General features: G+C 49.1%; 1 protein-coding gene across 1 annotated transcript in view; it reads right to left on the reverse strand.

The window, feature by feature from the left end:
- NCOR2 (nuclear receptor corepressor 2) overlaps positions 1-19,450 on the reverse strand; it is a 274,837-nt gene that overhangs the window by 233,730 nt on the left and 21,657 nt on the right. The gene's annotated exons all lie outside the window — the stretch shown is intronic.

Genomic DNA, 19,450 nt, shown 5'->3' on the forward strand with positions numbered 1-19,450 from the left:
ACCCTCAAATACTTTCTGGGCAAGCTACCCAGCTATCTGAACAAGCTCCTCACCCCTACCACATGCAGCACTTATCACCCAAGATCAGACTCCAAAAGACTGTTCATGGTCCCAAGGCTCAGCAAAGTATCCAGCCGTTCCTCCTTCTCCTTCCGTGCACCCCAAAACTGGAACAGTCTACCGGAGACTCACAGCCACCTCCAGTCTAAGTTCTTTCAAAACTAAAGCTGTCTCACATTTTAATCTGGTCTGTAACTGTTACATACGCCCATGATATATATTATCTCTAAGGCTGCGTCCAGGGTTGCAGCAGCCGTACGGAGGCGCGCTGAGGCTGAGGGAAAGCGGGTGCTTTCCCTGGCCTTGGTTAGCGCGGCGTCGGGGGGCGGGCCAGTGACGTCGCGGAGCTGGTTCGCCCTCATTGGGCGAACCGCTCACGTGACCAGTCCTGCACTCCCATGAGCGTGAAATCTAAAATTTGGATAAGACCTACGCTTCCGCACGCATGCGGAAGCGTAGGCGAGCCCCTACTAAAGCCGCTCTCATTGCGGCTGCAGGGGCTCACTGATAAGCACCAGCGCGCCTCAGCGCCTAAGCGCTGACCATGCCCGAGGCCTTACTGTGCATGCAATGTCTCGTATATAATGTGTAACCCTGCTCACTTATGTAACCATGTGTTTGTCATTATAACTCTGTGCCCAGGACATACTTGAAAACGAGCGGTAACTCTCAGTGTATTACTTCCTGGTAACACGTTTTATAAATAACTACATATTCCGCAGTGCAGTACAATATGGGATGGAGGACAAGAACATTATGAGGCAATAAGGAGGAGGTCCCTTCCCACGATGAGCTTGCAATCTAAAGTATATACTGTACCAGGGGGCTCAACCCCAGTCCTGAAGTCCCCGTCCCCCAAGTGAGGTTTTAAGGATATCCCTGCTTTAGCACAGGAGGCTCAATCAGTACCAGCTTCAGCACAGGAGGCTCATTCAGTCCCTGCTTCAGCACAGGTGGCTTAATCCGAGGCTCAGTCTTTGACTGAGCCACCAGCGCTGATGCTGGGATATCCTGAAAACCTGACCTGTTGGGCTTGAGAACTGGAGTTGAGCTCCGCTGTACTACACTGCGCACATAGTATTCCACGTGTAGTACAGCCTCGCCGCGCGCCGTTCGGTACGGAGGAGATAACCCAGGGTCAGAGGAAATCCGTGATAAAGACCGCGAGCAGAAGCGGAACAGAAACGCAAGAAGATGAAGTGCAGAGGGCACCACAAAAAAGGAGATACGGACATCGCGCAGTCGCCGCAGGTGAACCCTTTGCTGGCTGGAAATGGGAGTCCATCTTTAAAGATGGCTCCTGGACCTTCATTGGCCTAGAGCTGTGATCAACCTGCTTCATAGCCAAGCCCCGGGCCACGCGGCTCTCTGCGTCCATCTTCTCTAGGAACGCGGTGAAGCCGACACGTGGCAGGGTCGGTGCTAGTTATAGAAACCTGCCGCTGTGATATTAGCACTGCAGCCATCAGGAGAACGCGCCGGCATCGCCCGCATTTATTGGATGCGTCTGGAAACCGTACAACGCCAAAGCGACACTGGTTGTGGATTTGTCGGAGACGCGAATGTGCGCAGTAAGCCGGTTTTAATTGCCGTGCACGGTGGAGGGTTTTCGCCACCTTATTAATCACCGTAACTTTCAATGCAGAATATATGTGACCAAGTTCAAACAGACGGGTCCAAAAGGGATGAATACAACTGTCTGGGTGGGTCCACAGAACCTGTACTCTGTCCCCAGCTCTGCTGTTCACGCGGCGCAACACAGCAAGTACAAGCTTTAGGACAGGAGAGCTCAACTCGTCCCCCAACAGGTCAGGTTTTCAGGATATCCCTGCTTCAGCATAGGTGGCTCAATCAGAGGCTCATTCTTTGACTGAGCCCCTGATTGAGCCACCTGTGCTGAAGCAGGGATATCCTGAAAACCTGACCTGTTGGGGGTGGGGTGGTCTTAAGGCCTGGAGTCCCCCTGCCCTGGGTAATCCATATGAAAATGGACAGAAAGCTGAAAGTCTGATGCTCAGTGTGGTCACCTGCCTACCACTACCCAGAATCCTTATCTGCAGCTGAACCACTGCAGATGTTCCAGTTGGGTGAATGACTTGGGTTTGGGGAACCGGGGGTAGACTTACAGAAACTCTCTCTCTTTAACCCTGCCAGAACAAACGCAGTAACATGCCAAAACGGTGTTAACGAACCCGGTGATGTTATATTATTGCAGCTCCAGTATACATGATGGCGTGCGGGACTGGGGGGGGGGATTAAGCGAAGCCCGTTCCCTCTCGGGTGTTTTGCAAACATTGATTGATTTCATGCCCCGGCTCTTTGCAGATACACTACACTTCCTTTCCCTTGGAGGAGAGAGTGCTTTCCATTACAGGCCGCCCTTCCATATGGTCTCCCAATTACCAGCACTCCCCGAAGGAAACAAACGCTACACACAAGAGCATATTTATAGCTTTGCGCGAGGCGCTCGTATGTTAACTGCAGTGTCACGTGGACTTCTGCGCACTCACACTTGGTGGAAGGCGCTGACCCAGAAGCATAGCAATATCCCACGGCAGGGAATCGGATCTGTTGTGCTTTGCTGAAGAGCAAAAGGGGCGTTGCGGTCCTCTCTGGCAGGAGAACAGCCACATGGTCACTTCGGGCCAAATTGAACTGCGGAGGTTACACATTCAACTGCGATAGTGCCGATCAGGAAACTAAAAAAAAAAATCGGACAGAAAGTCCCCATGACTTTGATTGGAGTTTGCGAGCAACAGTGCCCCGTCATAGTTTGCCCAATAACCCCGTAAATATTGAGGATTACAAATTAACGACACGAGTCCAGATATTATAAAACGCCTATATTCCTTACAATGTTGAAAAACACGCGCTTCGGGGGTTTTCTTCGCTGCTCTGGACATGTCGGCAACCCTGCCTGTCCCCATTATCCCTTGGCATACAAGGCTTCCCACTGCCGCCAGGAATTCTGGGTAATGACGCGCAAATGAGCACGCGGTCACTTTTCGCTTCAACTCCATTTTAAACAAGGACCCCCCTATAAGTGTACGCCTGCTGCATTAGGCCTCGGCCATGTTCCCTGCTGGCGTGCTGAGGCGCAGGGAAAGCGGGTGCTTTCCCTGGCCTTGCGGTTGCTTACCGCACGCGCTGTCAGCAGCCATCAGGGGGCGGGCCGGGGGCGGACGCATCACTGGCCGGGGGCGGGCCAGTGATGTCACGGAGCTGGTTCGCCCTCATTGGGCGAACCGTTCACGTGACCGGCCTGTCGCGCCGGCAAGCGGGGGAATTTAAAATTCCCCTAAGACCTGCGCTTCCGCAAGCGCGCGGAAGCGCAGGTGAGCCCTACTAAAGCCGCTCTAATTGCGGCTGTAGGGGCTCAGTGCTGAGCGGGAACACGCGTCAGCACGCTTCCGCCAGCAAGCGCTAAACATGGCCAAGGCCTTACACAGCTTCAGCCTGGGATAAAGAAGTGCAGAGCCAGTAACCGTCCTCACAGACAGCTCTTGCGCTCTGTTGGGTCTCATCACTGTGAGGCCTGGGACATAGTGCCTCTCAAACGTGCGGAGGCGCGCTGAGGCTCAGGGAAAGCGGTTCTTTTCATTGCGGCTGCAGGGGCTCAGTGCCGAGCAGCAGCACGGGTCAGCGCGGGTCAGCGCATAAGCGCTGACCATGTCCCAGGCCTGAAGCTGGTCACACTGGCTGAACACAATGCCGGAATAGGTTTCAACCCCACATAACTTCTGTAATGGTGGGTAAAAAAAAACAAGTGGACATTTCACAAAATGATAAATATGGTGTGATTTTGCCCGTTTACCTGCGACCGTAATAAAATAAAAAGCGGTTGGTGGAATTCTAGACAAAAGGTCTTCTAAGGATTCGGTGTTCTGTCCGGGGCGTAATGGCGGGGTTTAGGAAACGCCAGAATAAAATATGAAGCAATATACCGTACATTTTGTGAGCATTAGCAGTGTGTGATCATAGCAACTCGCGTTCCTAAAACACAGCGTCGTATAAGTCAGCAGTGCGCAAAGTGGGGGGCGGGAGATTTTTCTGTGGGGGGGCGCAGGTAGTTGCAGAGGCCCCGCGCTCTTCCCTCGGGCATTTAACTTAAATGCCGCGGGATCGCGTGAGGCCTCTGTAACTGTTTACTTACCGGGGATTCAGCAGCTCTGTGACGCGGCGCCATATGACGTGGTCACACGGGTCAAATGCCGCCGTGAGGTCACGTGACCCTGCAGCATCATCTGACGCGGACGAAGGTAGGCGGGGGGGGGAGGGGCGCGAGAGCCGGGGGGAGCAGCACTAAACGTTTGTGCTCCCCTGGATTAAGTCAGCGCAGCGTGTCCTGCTCTGCGATTCTCCTACAATAAACCCATTCGTATTATTCGCTTTTGCTTGTACATGGGAGCGAGGACGATAGCAGGACAAAGAGTAAATAATATGTTACAGCGACAATCCAAGCGGCGCTTTAAAATAAAAAAAAAGGATGTTTCAGTAACACAGCCTTGGGTTACCTTTATTGAAAACCAATTACCTAAGCAGCCGATTGATTCGTTCTCCCGTGATCGATCAGCAAAGATCCTGCTTCCCAGGGTTCACTAAATGGCCGCCTTTCAGTTTCAATCAATCCTTCAGTGTAACTCAGCAGCTACAATGTATTCTTATATTACGAAGATAACATTGACTATTTTTACAGTTTGCAGCTCACACTGCTGGGAACATTGGCAACAAATGATCACAAAAAGAGTGTGGCAAAGATCGTGCACTGCTGGGGAGGTGTGCTAAAAGGCTATAGAAATCACAGGATTATCAATATGTTACAAAAAAAAAAACTAATTAAAAATTACATTAAGAGTTGAATTTAGAAAATAAAATTTGTATGCATCTAATACTACAGAACTGATTTATTAAAAAACAAAAAACTTGTTATACAATTTAATTGTTCTGGCCTCCATCCGTTTATGAATAAATCCTAAAAATTGTTACAATCTTAAATTAAAATACCTAAAATCACTGTCACGTTAGATTTACAACTACAGTGTGATCACAATAAGTGTTTGTAATTGGAAGCACCTATTTTTCTAGAGTATTACATGTAATGCAAAAGTCTTTCAACGTTACACTAAAACGCACATGATAAGAAGCTTCCCATGAGGAACCCTGGCTTACAATCACTGCGTCACTGGCCAAGAGAAAAGGTTATAGACCAGAAGAAAGGAGCTGGTGTTCTTAGGAGCTGACAATCTAACCGGGTGAGCAAGGGGGGGGGGGGGGAGTGGCTGCTCCTCGTGTAAACACGCTAAACCCCTTCCCCGCCCATGTGAGCTGCAGCTGAAGTCAAGTTCAAGGGGTCCTTCCTTGTATTATTTAATTACACAGCACCGACATATTCCCCGGCGCAGTACAATGGGCGAGAAATAAAAGGACACCGTTTATTTGGCCAAGTCTACACTGACCATGTGGGCAGCGCGGCCAAAATAAACACATGGAGATCCGAGATACAGGGAGATAAAAGGCCTATTATATACACCCCCGAAAGGGTGTTCTGGTGCTGAAAGCTGGAATAGCCCCACTTAGCAAATATGGGCCAAAGGTTACAAGGACAGCTGAGCCTGGGATTTAAAGGCAGCGTTCTTACCACAAAGCTTCTCAGTCATCCTGAATAAAAAGAAATGTCAATAAAAACACGCAGGTACAACAGCTGGAGAGATTCCTGTTCCAAAGAGCGGACAATCTCTTTTTTTTTTATGAGCGAACAGGAGATGGCTCTTCCGTTCCGTGGCAGGGGATGCAGGATTCACGGCCTCTTCCCTTCCGTGGCAGGGGATGCAGGATTCACGGCCTCTTCCCTTCCGTGGCAGGTGATGCAGGATTCACTGCCTCTTCCCTTCCGTGGCAGGTGATGCAGGATTCACGGCCTCTTCCCTTCCGTGGCAGGTGATGCAGGATTCACGGCCTCTTCCCTTCCGTGGCAGGTGATGCAGGATTCACGGCCTCTTCCCTTCCGTGGCAGGTGATGCAGGATTCACGGCCTCTTCCCTTCCGTGGCAGGTGATGCAGGATTCACGGCCTCTTCCATTCCGTGGCAGGTGATGCAGGATTCACGGCCTCTTCCCCTTCCGTGGCATGTGATGCAGGATTCACGGCCTCTTCCCTTCCGTGGCAGGTGATGCAGGATTCACGGCCTCTTCCCCTTCCGTGGCAGGGGATGCAGGATTCACGGCCTCTTCCCTTCCGTGGCAGGTGATGCAGGCTTCACAGCCTCTTCCCTTCCGTGGCAGGGGATGTAGGATTCACTGCCTCTTCCCTTCCGTGGCAGGGGATGCAGGATTCACGGCCTCTTCCCTTCCGTCGCTGGTGATGCAGGATTCACGGCCTCTTCCCTTCCGTGGCAGGGGATGCAGGATTCACGGCCTCTTCCCTTCCGTGGCAGGGGATGCAGGCTTCACAGCCTCTTCCCTTCCGTGGCAGGGGATGCAGGATTCACTGCAGGAGTTAAGCTGGAAATGAAAATCAAAGCGGGTGCAATTATATCCGAGAGCCTCCCGTCTCAGCCCATAAACACCAAGGATTACATAAGTCCGCTCCTCCTGAACCGCGGCCAGAAGTGTACGAGTGTTTTTTATCTCCCCCCGCCCCTTCCCCAGCCCTGGCAGCAAGTAATTATTCCTTTGTCGCCATGGTAACAGTGGCGGTTTTCCAGACGCCTGAGAAACTGCTGAGGCCTCCTAATCGCTCGGGCCGTTCAACCGTCTCTAACCATGAGCCTTTTCCTGGATAACCGGCTAATGTCAGCCCGGTTTAAAGCACTTGCCGATACTTTTTATGCAGGCAGAATTTGTGATGTAGTTGTAATACGTGTAGATCGGACAGAGGGGAGGACCGCCCGGTCCCATCTCTGGCAGCAAGTCCCGGGCGCCAACATAGTCGCCGGTTACAGGCGGTCACTGCGCCATCTCGCTGTTGAACGGCAGCGGACATGGGCGCCATAACGTATGCAGGAGGTTAGCGGCTGTCCCACTAATTTTTCCTGGAGACTCCTTCCGTTCCAGTGGGGCCTGCCATGCACAAGGCGTCACTGCAGGGGTTAATCGTGGTTCTGCCACCGGAGCCACCTGTGCTGAAGCAGGGATATCCTTAAAACCTGACCCGTTAGGGGTTCTCAACTCCAGTCCTCAAGACCGGGGGTGGAGGGGGGTGGTTAAACCAGTTGTTTGTTTTTTTAAGCCTCTCATCAAAAGCGCTTTAATGCGCCCCGATTTTGCGATGTTTCGGACGTGGAATACACAGAGCTCATTACACAGGATGAGCCGATATTGCATTGTTGAGCTGCTATTTAAAAGGCGATATTAAACCGTCGCGACGCAGTACGAACATTTTGTTTCCACTATTAAAAACAGTGTGAGGAATGATCAGCAAATGCTCGGAAACCGCTGCGCGGAGCACTTTGCAGGATAGATCGCGTCTCCGCGTTTTCCCCAAGCCATTGAAGTGGATATTGGAAAAGCAGCTGCCGGCGTTAATTGCCTGCGCGGTGAGGGGGAGTTGCCCCTCGCTGCGTTACACAGCGGCAGATGTGGCTTTCAAGTTATTTAATAAAGTTGACACACAAGCGACTTTTGTGTCTCCTAAATCAGAAATAAAAGCGATCAGAGTTTTATAGGCGCTGAAAGGAATCGGTCCGTTTAACCCATTCACTGCAAATCAATGTCGCCTCTTTTTCTGCGCTGAATGCTTCAAGTAAGGCTCCTCTGGCAGTGACGGGGTTACATCGGCTAAGTCTTTGGAGACATTAACCTCTCAAGGTTCACCAGTATGCAGGTGACAACCAGCGGTATGTGGCTATTACTGGGTGGACCGTCTCACTCAACTGCAATGCAGATATGAGAACATGGAACGGAGGACAGATGGTTAAAAGTAACCATGAGAAGATGGAAAGTATCATAGGATGCCAGAACCAGAATTGACAAACAAAGACTAGACAAACACCCAAGACCACTCGGCAGCAATACCCCCCAACACCACACCACCACCCCCTCAGCCACGAAAAAGCCTGGGCATCACCATGGATAGTCATTTCACAATGAAAGAGCCAAAGTCAAGTCCTGCCATCTCCCCTCCACCCCAGTCTCAAGCCTTCGATGAGAAGACCTGTGGAAGGCCAGCCACACCTAGGGTTGGGCGGCATCAACATTCTCACCACGATGACGATATTAAGACATTTATCGGGATGGCTATATATATATATATCGCAATAAATTTGTTCAAAGAAGTTTGCTCCCATCCCCCTAACATCCCCCTCATCCCATCACTCTCACCTACACTGCTCCCATCTCCCTAACATCCCCCTCATCCCATCACTCTCACCTACACTGCTCCCATCCCCCTAACATCCCCCTCATCCCATCACTCTCACCTACACTGCTCCCATCTCCCTAACATCCCCCTCATCCCATCACTCTCACCTACACTGCTCCCATCCCCCTAACATCCCCCTCATCCCATCACTCTCACCTACACTGCTCCCATCTCCCTAACATCCCCCTCATCCCATCACTCTCACCTACACTGCTCCCATCTCCCTAACATCCCCCTCGTCCCATCACTCTCACCTACACTTCTCCCATCCCCCTAACCTCCCCCTCATCCCATCACTCTCACCTACACTGCTCCCATCTCCCTAACATCCCATCACTCTCGCCTACACTGCTCCCATCCCCCTAACATCCCCCTCATCCCATCACTCTCACCTACACTGCTCCCATCTCCCTAATATCCCCTCATCCCATCACTCACCTACACTGCTCCCATCTCCCTAACATCCCCCTCATCCCATCACTCTCACCTACACTGCTCCCATCTCCCTAACATCCCCCTCATCCCATCACTCACCTACACTGCTTCCATCCCCCTAACATCCCCCTCATCCCATTCTCCCCCCCAACATCCCCCTCATCCCATTCTCCCCCCCCAACATCCCCCTCATCCCATTCTCTCCCCCCCACCCAACATCCCCCTCATCCCATCTACACTGCTCCCATCCCATCCCCCAAATCCCATCACTTTCACCCCCTCTATTCAAAAACACATTTTCATTTATAAAATAAAAAAAGTAAAATATATTAAAAACAGATATTTTTCATTAGTTTTTTTTTTTTTTTTTTTTTTTTTTTAACATTTTCATAAGAGGGGGGGGTGATGGGATGAGGGGGGTGTTAGGATGATGGAAGCAGTGCAGGGGAGAAAAGGTGAAGAGCAGGCATAGCAAGGGGGGTTAAGTGTCAAGGGAGGGGGGGTTGGAGGGAGAGAGAAAGGGGTTAAGTGCCCCAGGGGCAGAAAGGAAGGGGTTAAGTGTCCCAAGTGGAGGGGAATGGAAGGCTTAACAAAAGGAAAGCAAGTAATAAGTAAGTATAGATATAGGATAAAGTATCTGTTGTCTAAATTTAGCATAGGTTGAACTTGATGGACCTACGTCTTTTTTCAACTACTATGTAACTATGTAATTTGGAGAAGAGTTCCTACCTTTCCCTGCTGCCACTGCTGCTCTCACATGCTCTCTCCCCATGCTGCCCAAAGCTCCTCCCCCTCCCTGAGTCAGCATTCAAAAGCAGGAAGAGAGGGGGCCTCAGGCAGAGAGATAGCATAGCGACAGCTTCAACGCTGCACCGCTGACCACCGGCATCCCGTAATATCGCGATAACAAGTAATCTTCCATATCAGCACTCCGAAAGATTAGGTTATCGCAATATTACGGGATACCGGTATATATCGCCCAACTCTACCCACACCCAGGTCACCTCCAGACTCAACTATGGAACCTCACCCCCACACAGCCCGACCTCCCTAGTAACATCAAGCAAGCTCACACCTTCCAAGAAGTCAAGAAATCACTTCATACGCACCCATTTTTTGAAGCATTTGGACATTAGCCTCAATTGCTCCCTATAGTGACCAGTGCGGAACCCCTTGGGTACGTAGCACACTAAGGGGGAAAGCCGCCATTGATGGAGAGGGTCTGATACATTTGATGGGAAAAGAAACCCTATTGCATCATCATAACGATACAGATCACAGACGCTATTTTACCAGCGACATGCCGAAATCCTCTAATCTATGGCAGGGGTGCACAAAGTTTTAGAGCTGTGCCCGCCCCAGCGCTTGCGCCCCCGCCTTTTCTGTGTCCTGGCATCAAATGACGTCACACAGCGACATTTGATGGGCGTTACCATGGCGACGCATACGTCACATGACGCGCCATTTGACGCGCACAGAAAACTACTGTGCGGTAAGTGGATGTTGCAGAGGCCTTGTGTGGACCCGCGGCATTTAATTTAAATGCCTCGGGGAAGAGCGCGGGGCTTCTGCAAACACAGCGACCTTCCCCCCCCAACAAAATCCCGCGCCCCCCTGATCTATGGGATGGAACGTCCAGTACGTGACGGGTCCATGCAATCTGTTTGCTGTTTTAAAACTATTGATTCGATGTAGCAACACAAATACTGCCGCATTAGGCCGAGTCCACGGTCCCTGCTGGCGTGCTGAGGCGCGCTGAGGCGCAGGGAAAACGGGTGCTTTCCCTGGCCTTGCGGTTGCTTACCGCAAGCGCTCTCAGCAGCCGTCAGGGGGCGGTCCGGGGGCGGTCCGGGGGCGGGCGCGTCACTGGCCGGGGGCGGGCCAGTGACGTCACGGAGCTGGTTCGCCCTCATTGGGCGAACCGCTCACGTGACCGGCCTGTCTCGCCGGCAAGCGGGGGAATTTTAAATTCCCCCAAGACCTGCGCTTCCGCAAGCGCGCGTAAGCGCAGGTGAGCCCCTACTAAAGCCGCTCTAATTGCGGCTGTAGGGGCTCAGTGCTGAGCGGGAGCGCGCCTCAGCGCGCTTCCGCCAGCAAGCACGTAACATGGCCGAGGCCTTACAATGTATTCACATGGATGTACTCATCATGTTGAGAAGCCCCGAAACCCACTGCCAAAGGAAGACAAAAATAGGTCTGTTCCATGTTACAAGTTCCCATCCACGTACACATGTGCGTTCATGCTTTCAACAACACAACGGTCTCACGGATTTCTGAACATTTCATAAATGAAAGACACTTCGGGAAGTCTAATTATTGGGGGGTGGGGGGGGGAGGATGTACTTTGCTTTTGTGTATTTGCAGGCTTGTGAAATAGCTAGAACACTCAAACTGTGCAATTATCCCCCCCCCCCCCCATAATTATATTGCTTGGCCTGCGTCTTATTGCATACATAATAAAGGTGTCGCACGCATTCTGTAATTGTTCTTTATTGTTCATCTTTTTGCTCATGTTCCGGAGGTAAAAGGACATTTCCAATGTTCCCTCGGGACGCAGATTATGCAGTCAGGCCTCGTGCCTGCTCCGTTTTAGCTACAAGGCCCCTGTTTAATTAACATGGATATAGGAGAAGAACAATGAATGATAAAGACGCAGAATAATCTCTGACACAGGGACGGAAATCTTCTGTTTAATTTAAACATGAGCGGCTCAGAATAACGCATCCCGCCCCAAAAAATACTGGGTCCCCTTCCTAACCTACCCGATACCGATTCTTAACACAAGCTTAGCCGAAAATGAGGCGCGCTCGCACGGCTGCGATATGCCGGAGGGGGAGGTGGCGCTCTGGGCGATTCCTCGGGCACTCAGCGGGTCAAACAACATCTGAGACGATTTAACACAACAGTCTTGAAAACATATCCAAATTCTGCCCCCACTCCTCTTTTACTGCCACAAGGGGTTAAAATGTCCATACACGGTCAAGATGTCGCAAACACCATTTGCGTTTCTGCGTGTAATGACGCAAACCTCCATTTGTCATTTAATTGTATCCCACGGCAGGGGTGCTCAACTCCAGTCCTCAAAACACCCCCTCCCCCCCCCCCCCCCAACAGGTCAGGTTTTCAGGGTATCTCAGCTTCAGCACAGGTGGCTCAATCAGTCCCAGCTTCAGCACAGGTGGCTCAATCAGTCCCAGCTTCAGCACAGGTGGCTCAATCAGTCCCAGCTTCAGCACAGGTGGCTCAACTGAGCCACCTGTGCTGAAGCTGGGATATCCTGAAAACCTGACCTGTTGGGGGGGTAGTGGCCTTTCAGGATGAAGTCGAGAACCCCTGACCCTTGACCTGTTCTCACTATTTAAGATGTTGGTGTTTCTAACCATATGCATTCAATCTTGCACGCACCTTCACATAAACCCTGTCCCATCATAAAAAGAACAAAAATAATAATAATAATAATAAAAATAATAATAATAATAATAATAATAAAAGTAATAATAATAATAAAAATAAAAATAATAATAAAAATAATAATAATAATAATAATAAAAGTAATAATAATAATAATAATAATAAAAATAAAAATAATAATAATAATAATAATAATAAAAGCTCCGATCCCAAAACATTGGTCTGTACATTTCTAGCCTTTTTTTCCCCAATGTGCTTAACCTCCCATCACCTGCAGATAAGGAGTCTCTGTGGAAAGAATTTGCATCCACAATTTCAACACAAACAAGATGTACAGCCCGGGCGGCGGGGGGGCAAAGGTCAGACCTCGTATGGTCACAGCTGAACTTCCCAGCATCTCTCCTACAAAGTGATAACAACAAGCCGCCCCAGGCGGACCGTGTCCTAACGTGAACTAGCGCCGCTCAGTTTGTCGATGGCATTGGATGCCCTCGGTGAACGGGCGACTGTGACATAGATACACCAACGATACACTTTTTCGGACATTAGAATACATTTTCCCCAAATCATACGACGATATACGGATTTATAGAGGGTCACTTGCGGGCTACAGAATGAGAAGACTCGCACATCCTCCCAAAAGAAATCTGAAATGCAAAATATTACATATAGAATTTTATGAAAAAGCCCTGTCTCTGGATGGGTCTCTTAGCTTTGCACTTTTTTTTTTTTTTTTTTTTTTTTTTTTTTTTGGAGAGCGAGAGACTGACACACTGACGAAAAAAATATATCTCTCATGTTAAAAAGATATATATGCAAAACATGTGCATTTTAAAATAGAATATAGTGGGCTAACCCGCTTTACTGCCAGGTGCGAGGAGTTGCTGGCCATTTGAGCAGGGATAGGGTCAACCTGCCACATTGTAACATTGTGTCCTGCGCTGAACCGCAGGGAAACAACATAGAACAGATCAGTGGCAGGAGATAGATATATTAGATAGATGTATCTAACATATCTGAATATATATATATATATATATATATATATGAAACACGCCATTTTTTGGTCCAGGGAACCCCGGTTCAGGAGATATTTGTTGCCCAAGGTTCAGGGCAATTAAAATGGCGGTTTATACAGCCATGTCAAGCAGGGAATAGTTAGCTGTGAAACGTGTGGCATTTAAGTACCAGGAAGACCCGCGCTACTGGCACAAGTATTTATCCTCGGGCGCCAGGGGGTAACCGGAGCGGAAAATAAATCTGTTCCAACCCCATATGTGAAAATTTTCAGGAAAACAAATATTTATATTGTCAGATTTTTTTTTTTTTTCTAAGGGCATTAATCCCAACATGTAAACCCACACACTGTACCTGCCCTTCTGCAGGACTGCAGCTTCAGGAGAAACACACACACACACACACACACACACACTGTACCTGCCCTTCTGCAGGACTGCAGCTTCAGGAGAAACACACACACACACACACACACACACACTGTACCTGCCCTTCTGCAGGACTGCAGCTTCAGGAGAAGCACACACACACACACACACACACACACACACACTGTACCTGCCCTTCTGCAGGACTGCAGCTTCAGGAGAAACACACACACACACACACACACACACACACACACACACTGTACCTGCCCTTCTGCAGGACTGCAGCTTCAGGAGAAGCACACACACACACACACACACACACACACACACACACACTGTACCTGCCCTTCTGAAGGACTGCAGCTTCAGGAGAAGCACACACACACACACACACACACACACACACACTTTATTCCAATACAGTTTATTGTGTAAGAATATATGCCTGCGAGTCGGCTGCATATGGAGAGAGTCTGTATGTTTGGGAGAAACGTGGGTTTATATTATTATGATGATACAATGTGTCGGAAAAGATCCGAAAGTGCCCCCCTCATTCACCTTATTACTGCAGGGCACACAAAAATGACCGCCGTCGGGTCTAACTAGAGCAGAGGCGGCCAACTCCAGGCCTCAAAGGCCACCAACAGGTCAGGTTTTCGGGATATCCCTGCTTCAGCACAGTTGCTGCAGTCATTGACTGAGCCACTGATTGAGCAACCTGTGCTGAAGCAGGGATATCCTGAAAACCTGACCTGTTGGTGGCCTTTGAGGACTGGAGTTGGCCGCTCGTGGCCTAGACACACCGCTATTTCTAAGTATTGTATTGTATGTCTTTATTTATATAGCGCCAAAAGTGTACTCAGCGCTTCACAAAGAATACAGTACAGGGAATTATAATAATACAATAAGTGCAGCAAAAATCAAACAATGGGAAAGGAAATCCCTGCCCCGAAGAGCTTACAATCTAAGAGTATGTATGCGAGTGCTCAGACACCCGATTTATAATGATATAAAGATATAAAGAACATGTGTGGAAGCAAAGAGCGACGCACAAGTGCTCATTTGCATATCATTACCCAGAATTCCTTGGGTGCAGCACAGGTTTGCAGGGTAAGGCAGCGATCATACTGCCGGCGTTCACACGTGCTCGCGGCCGCGTGACATCACACGAAACCTACACTGCAGGCTTCACTGTGATGTCACGCGAGCGGTTCGCCCTCATTGGCTGAACCGTTCACGTGACGCGGCAGTCGTGCTCCAAAAACAAATTGCTCTTCTCTCCAGCCTGTCTCTACGTAGCATGCGGTCGCATCAGGTGGCCAGGCGACCTCCAAAAATACTGGACACAATGGTGAAAGGTGTGACACACTCGAGACACACACTCCGCTCCGTGCTGTTTTCTCCTTTCCTTGGCCCCACTCCCAGGCTCCTGACTGGCTGCTGCTGGGTAATGCAGCCAATCAGCATGGAGGAAGCTGCCCTGCCCCCTAGCAGCAGCCCTGCTCTCTCCCTGCTCTGGGAAATCCCTCGGCCCCCAAGCCGGTCAGGTCACTATGTCCACAGAGGTAATACCGGTATATACATACATGTCCGGAGAGGTAATACCGGACACATACATGTCCACAGAGGTAATACCGGTATACACATACATGTCCGGAGAGGTAATACCGGTATACACATACATGTCCGGAGAGGTAATACCGGTATATACATACATGTCCGGAGAGGTAATACCGGACACATACACGCCCAGAGAGGTAATACCGGTATACACATACATGTCCGGAGAGGTAATACCGGTATATACATACATGTCCGGAGAGGTAATACCGGTATACACATACACTCCCACAGAGGTAATACCGGTATACACATACATGTCCGGAGAGGTAATACCGGTATACACATACACGCCCACAGAGGTAATACCGGTATACACATACATGTCCGGAGAGGTAATACCGGTATACACATACATGTCCGGAGAGGTAATACCGGTATACACATACATACATGTCCCGAGAGGTAATTCTGGACAGTGTCCAAATACAGGACAGTCAATACCGGACACCTGGCAACCCTAAATTCAGTCACCATGGACAGGGAATATCTGGGAGGCAGATCCCCTTTAACATAAACATGCAGTAAAATGATCAAGTTAAAGGGATATCTGCAGGGCCGGCCTTACTGCCCCCAGTGCCGCGTGTGTGTGTGCGTGCGCGTGTGTGAGCGTGCGTGTCTGCCATTACACTTTAATAACCCGCGCGGAGCAGATCGCGCCGTTTGAATGGTATGCGGAAGAATGTGTGACGCTGTGCTCCTTTCCTTGGCAGTCACATTACCACCTCCCCCTTGGTCTCCCGCTGCGAGCAGTAAAGATGTACATTGTCCTGCTGCAATCCCATGAATTATTTGGGGTGTATGGCGGCTGCCCTGCTTTCTCCATTGTCCCCTGGTGCGAGTCGCGCTCAATGGCGGCTACGGCTTTCCAGGAAGCCAATTCAGTTCTTCTTGTGTAAACCGGGAGTGGTCAACGCCAGTCCTCAAGGACCACCAACAGGTCAGGTTTTCAGGATATCCCTGCTTCAGCACAGGTGGCTCAATCAGTGGCTTAGTCAGAGACTGCACCACCGGTGCTGAAGCAGGGACTGATTGAGCCACCTGTGCTGAAGTCCTCAAGGTTCCACCAACAGGTCACGTTTTTAGGATATCCCTGAGTCTTCGACTGAGCCACTGATTGAGCCCCCTGTGCTGAAGCAGGGACATCCTGAAAACCTGGACCTGTTGATGGCCCTTGAGAACCCCATGCTGTACATTAAAGGGCATCTTAAGAGTGCCAGCCCTCAGAGGGTTAATTAAATGAAATAAGATATGCAAAATGTAATTGCGGGCAAAAACTAAGAAAACACTATTTTCTTGGAAATAAGTGAAGTCCCACGCATTTATTTTTGGTTTACAGACTTCTTTTGTTGCAAAATATAAGAGTTTTTCCTAATAAATCAGCAATTAATAAGACTTTGAAAGCAGCAAATCCCCTCCCCAAACCTGCGTAACAATGTGATGCCTATAATGTCCCTCTCTCGTCCCCTCAGCATATCCTCCTCTTTGTTGGTTTTTATAGCGTTAAAAAGCATGATTTTTCGTAATCTATAGCATCTGTGGTTACCGCGGTAACCATCAGTCTGCACTGGGCTCTGGGAAGAACTCCCCTTTATCCGCCCAAAACACTTCCCATCACCACCGGTAATACCTCCCAGACAGGGCTTAAAAACAGGCAAGAAAATGCTGTTCAGCGCAGACTGCGGCATTCACAAGGAAACGCCGTCGCCGACACAGGAGGCCCATGGCAGTGAAAGGGTTACTCCCGGATAGAGTCTTAGATTGCAAGCTCTTCGGGATAGAGACTCCGTTTCCTATTGTTTTATGTCTGAAGTGCTTATTCCCATTCTGTGTTCTATTATGCCATGTGTAATTTAAGAAGGGGGAGGTGGTGTTGTGTGTTTGTGTGTATACACACACACACACACACACACACACACCTTCCAGCTCCGATATTTAAGGTCAGATCTGCCTCTTATGTTGAATGTTACTTAATCTACAATAGTTTTCCCCCCGGATGTAGCCCTCTATAGTGCCACTCCCAGAGAGGTGATATTTTACCTATTAAATCTAAAATCGCCTTTAATGTCACAGGATTATCGCTTCAGCTGCAGCTTATTGCGCTGTTGGAGAGCCAGCCTTAACTTTACAAGCAGCGAGCAACACTTTCATATGTTTTACAGGTCCCCTGTCTAGACGGCCAATTGTAAAGCGCAAAGGGGGGGGGGGGGGGTGGGAAACAAAGCACCTTTCTCTTCCTGCATCTGGCGGGGCCGCAGCGAGAAGGCGGCCATGTTGGGTGGCCTACAATATTACAAGTGCTCTCTTCAAAGCTGTACACCAAGCAATTTCCTACGTGGTTTTTTTTAATCTCTGTACTATGAGAAAATACTTCTAGCAATAATAAAAAATGTAAAAAATGTAAAAAAAAAAACAAGTCTGAATTACATTTTTAATGCAACAAGCATTTTTTGTTTCTATAGCAACCATTTACAAAGTCACATCCCCTTCCTCTCCTGAAACATGCTCTGGCACACCCCTTTTTGATCCCCGCCCTCTCTCTAGCAGTGCACCAATTGTATCTAGCAACTGCCTGGTCACATGATCTTCCCCACAAAACTTTGCATCTTTGGTCCTCTTCTGCTGCACCAACGGCCATTTAGTGAACCCCCCCGAGCCGAATCTTCGCCGATCGATCACAGGAGAACGGATCGATCGGCAACTGAGCTAATTACTGATCATTGTGTGGATTGTATTGAGATAGGGTATTAAAAGGATGGGGGGGGGGAATAAAAATAATAAAAACCGGCAGCTTGCAACGCTGCATTAAATACCCTACAAGCCGTGTGGGTTTCTTAAGGAGAGCCGCTAGCAAAAATGGCGCGACGGCGTAAAAAATAAAGTGAGTCCTATTAAGTAATATAATATGGTCTGTGTTAAAATATCCCTTCCCCCACCTGGGTGTTAGTACGTAATTTAACTTGATTCAATACATTTGACCCCTTTATCTGGATATATTTTTTATCCTCAACCACAAAAAAAAAAAAATATATATATATATATATATATATATATATATATATATATATATATATATATATATATATATATATAAATGTCTGTACTTATAAAATCCCTGCTGCCCGGGATAAAACGACATGGCCGACGGAGAGGAAGGTTGCATTGCATACCACCCTCACCATATTTTGGGAGAGGAAAAAGGCCTCTCTACGTTACCCTTGATAGCATGCAAGAACGGGCCGGAAATCCCTGTGTACGAGATTTCGAGGCTGACTGCGCAGTAATGTGCGGACACCGCGAGGCTTTCACCGTGCAAGCCCGATCACAGATCACAGAACAGCGCCAACAAACCCATTTAAAAGCGATTGGAATCACTTGCTCAGATAAGCAGGCAAAGCTTTGCCCGTTTAGGAACAAATGCACTAAGGCAGGGGGGGGCTCAACTCCAGTCCTCACGCCCCCCCAACAGGTCAGGTTTTCAGGATATCCCAGCTTCAGCACAGGTGGCTCAGAGGCTCGACCGAGCTTCTAATTGAGCCAACTGGTGCTGAAGTCGGGACTGATTGAGCCACCTATGCTGAACCACCTGTGCTGAAGCAGGGATATTCTGAAAACCTGACCTGTTGGGGGAGTGAGGGGAGGGTGCCTGAGGACTGGACTTGAACCCCCCCCCCCCCCCCCCCCTCTGCACTAAGGTACTGATACTTACTACAGTGATTCTGACCTTTCTTTTTAATGATGTAGCACTGCAAGCAATGTTTACTAAGCTCCTGGAGCTGGAAGACAGGGTACGGACGCACTCCCATGAATGGGCCACGTGGGGTTCTTCTGGTCCCGGGGGGTTCCAATTCGAATAACACTGTTTAGTAGATACGCTCCATTTTCTTGTAAAAAATAAAAAAAAAAAAAATTTAAATCTCTTTTTTTTGGGGTGGGTGGAAAATATGGCTGCCATTTCTCTGTAGGAAATCTACTCATTGATTGAGCCACCTGCGCTGAAGCAGGGGTAGCATTTGCACCTGAAATGTTGGCGGCCCTTGAGGACTGGAGTTAATGTACGTTGAATTTTATTTATTTAGCACCAACAGCGTACGCAGCAATGGTAAGAACAGCCGAAAGTATATAGCAACATGTGGCCCTGGCCGAAGAACTGACAATCTAATTATCGAGTCTGAACA

This window comes from Ascaphus truei, chromosome 13 (assembly GCF_040206685.1).
Source record: "Ascaphus truei isolate aAscTru1 chromosome 13, aAscTru1.hap1, whole genome shotgun sequence".
Classification (NCBI taxonomy): domain Eukaryota; kingdom Metazoa; phylum Chordata; class Amphibia; order Anura; family Ascaphidae; genus Ascaphus; species Ascaphus truei.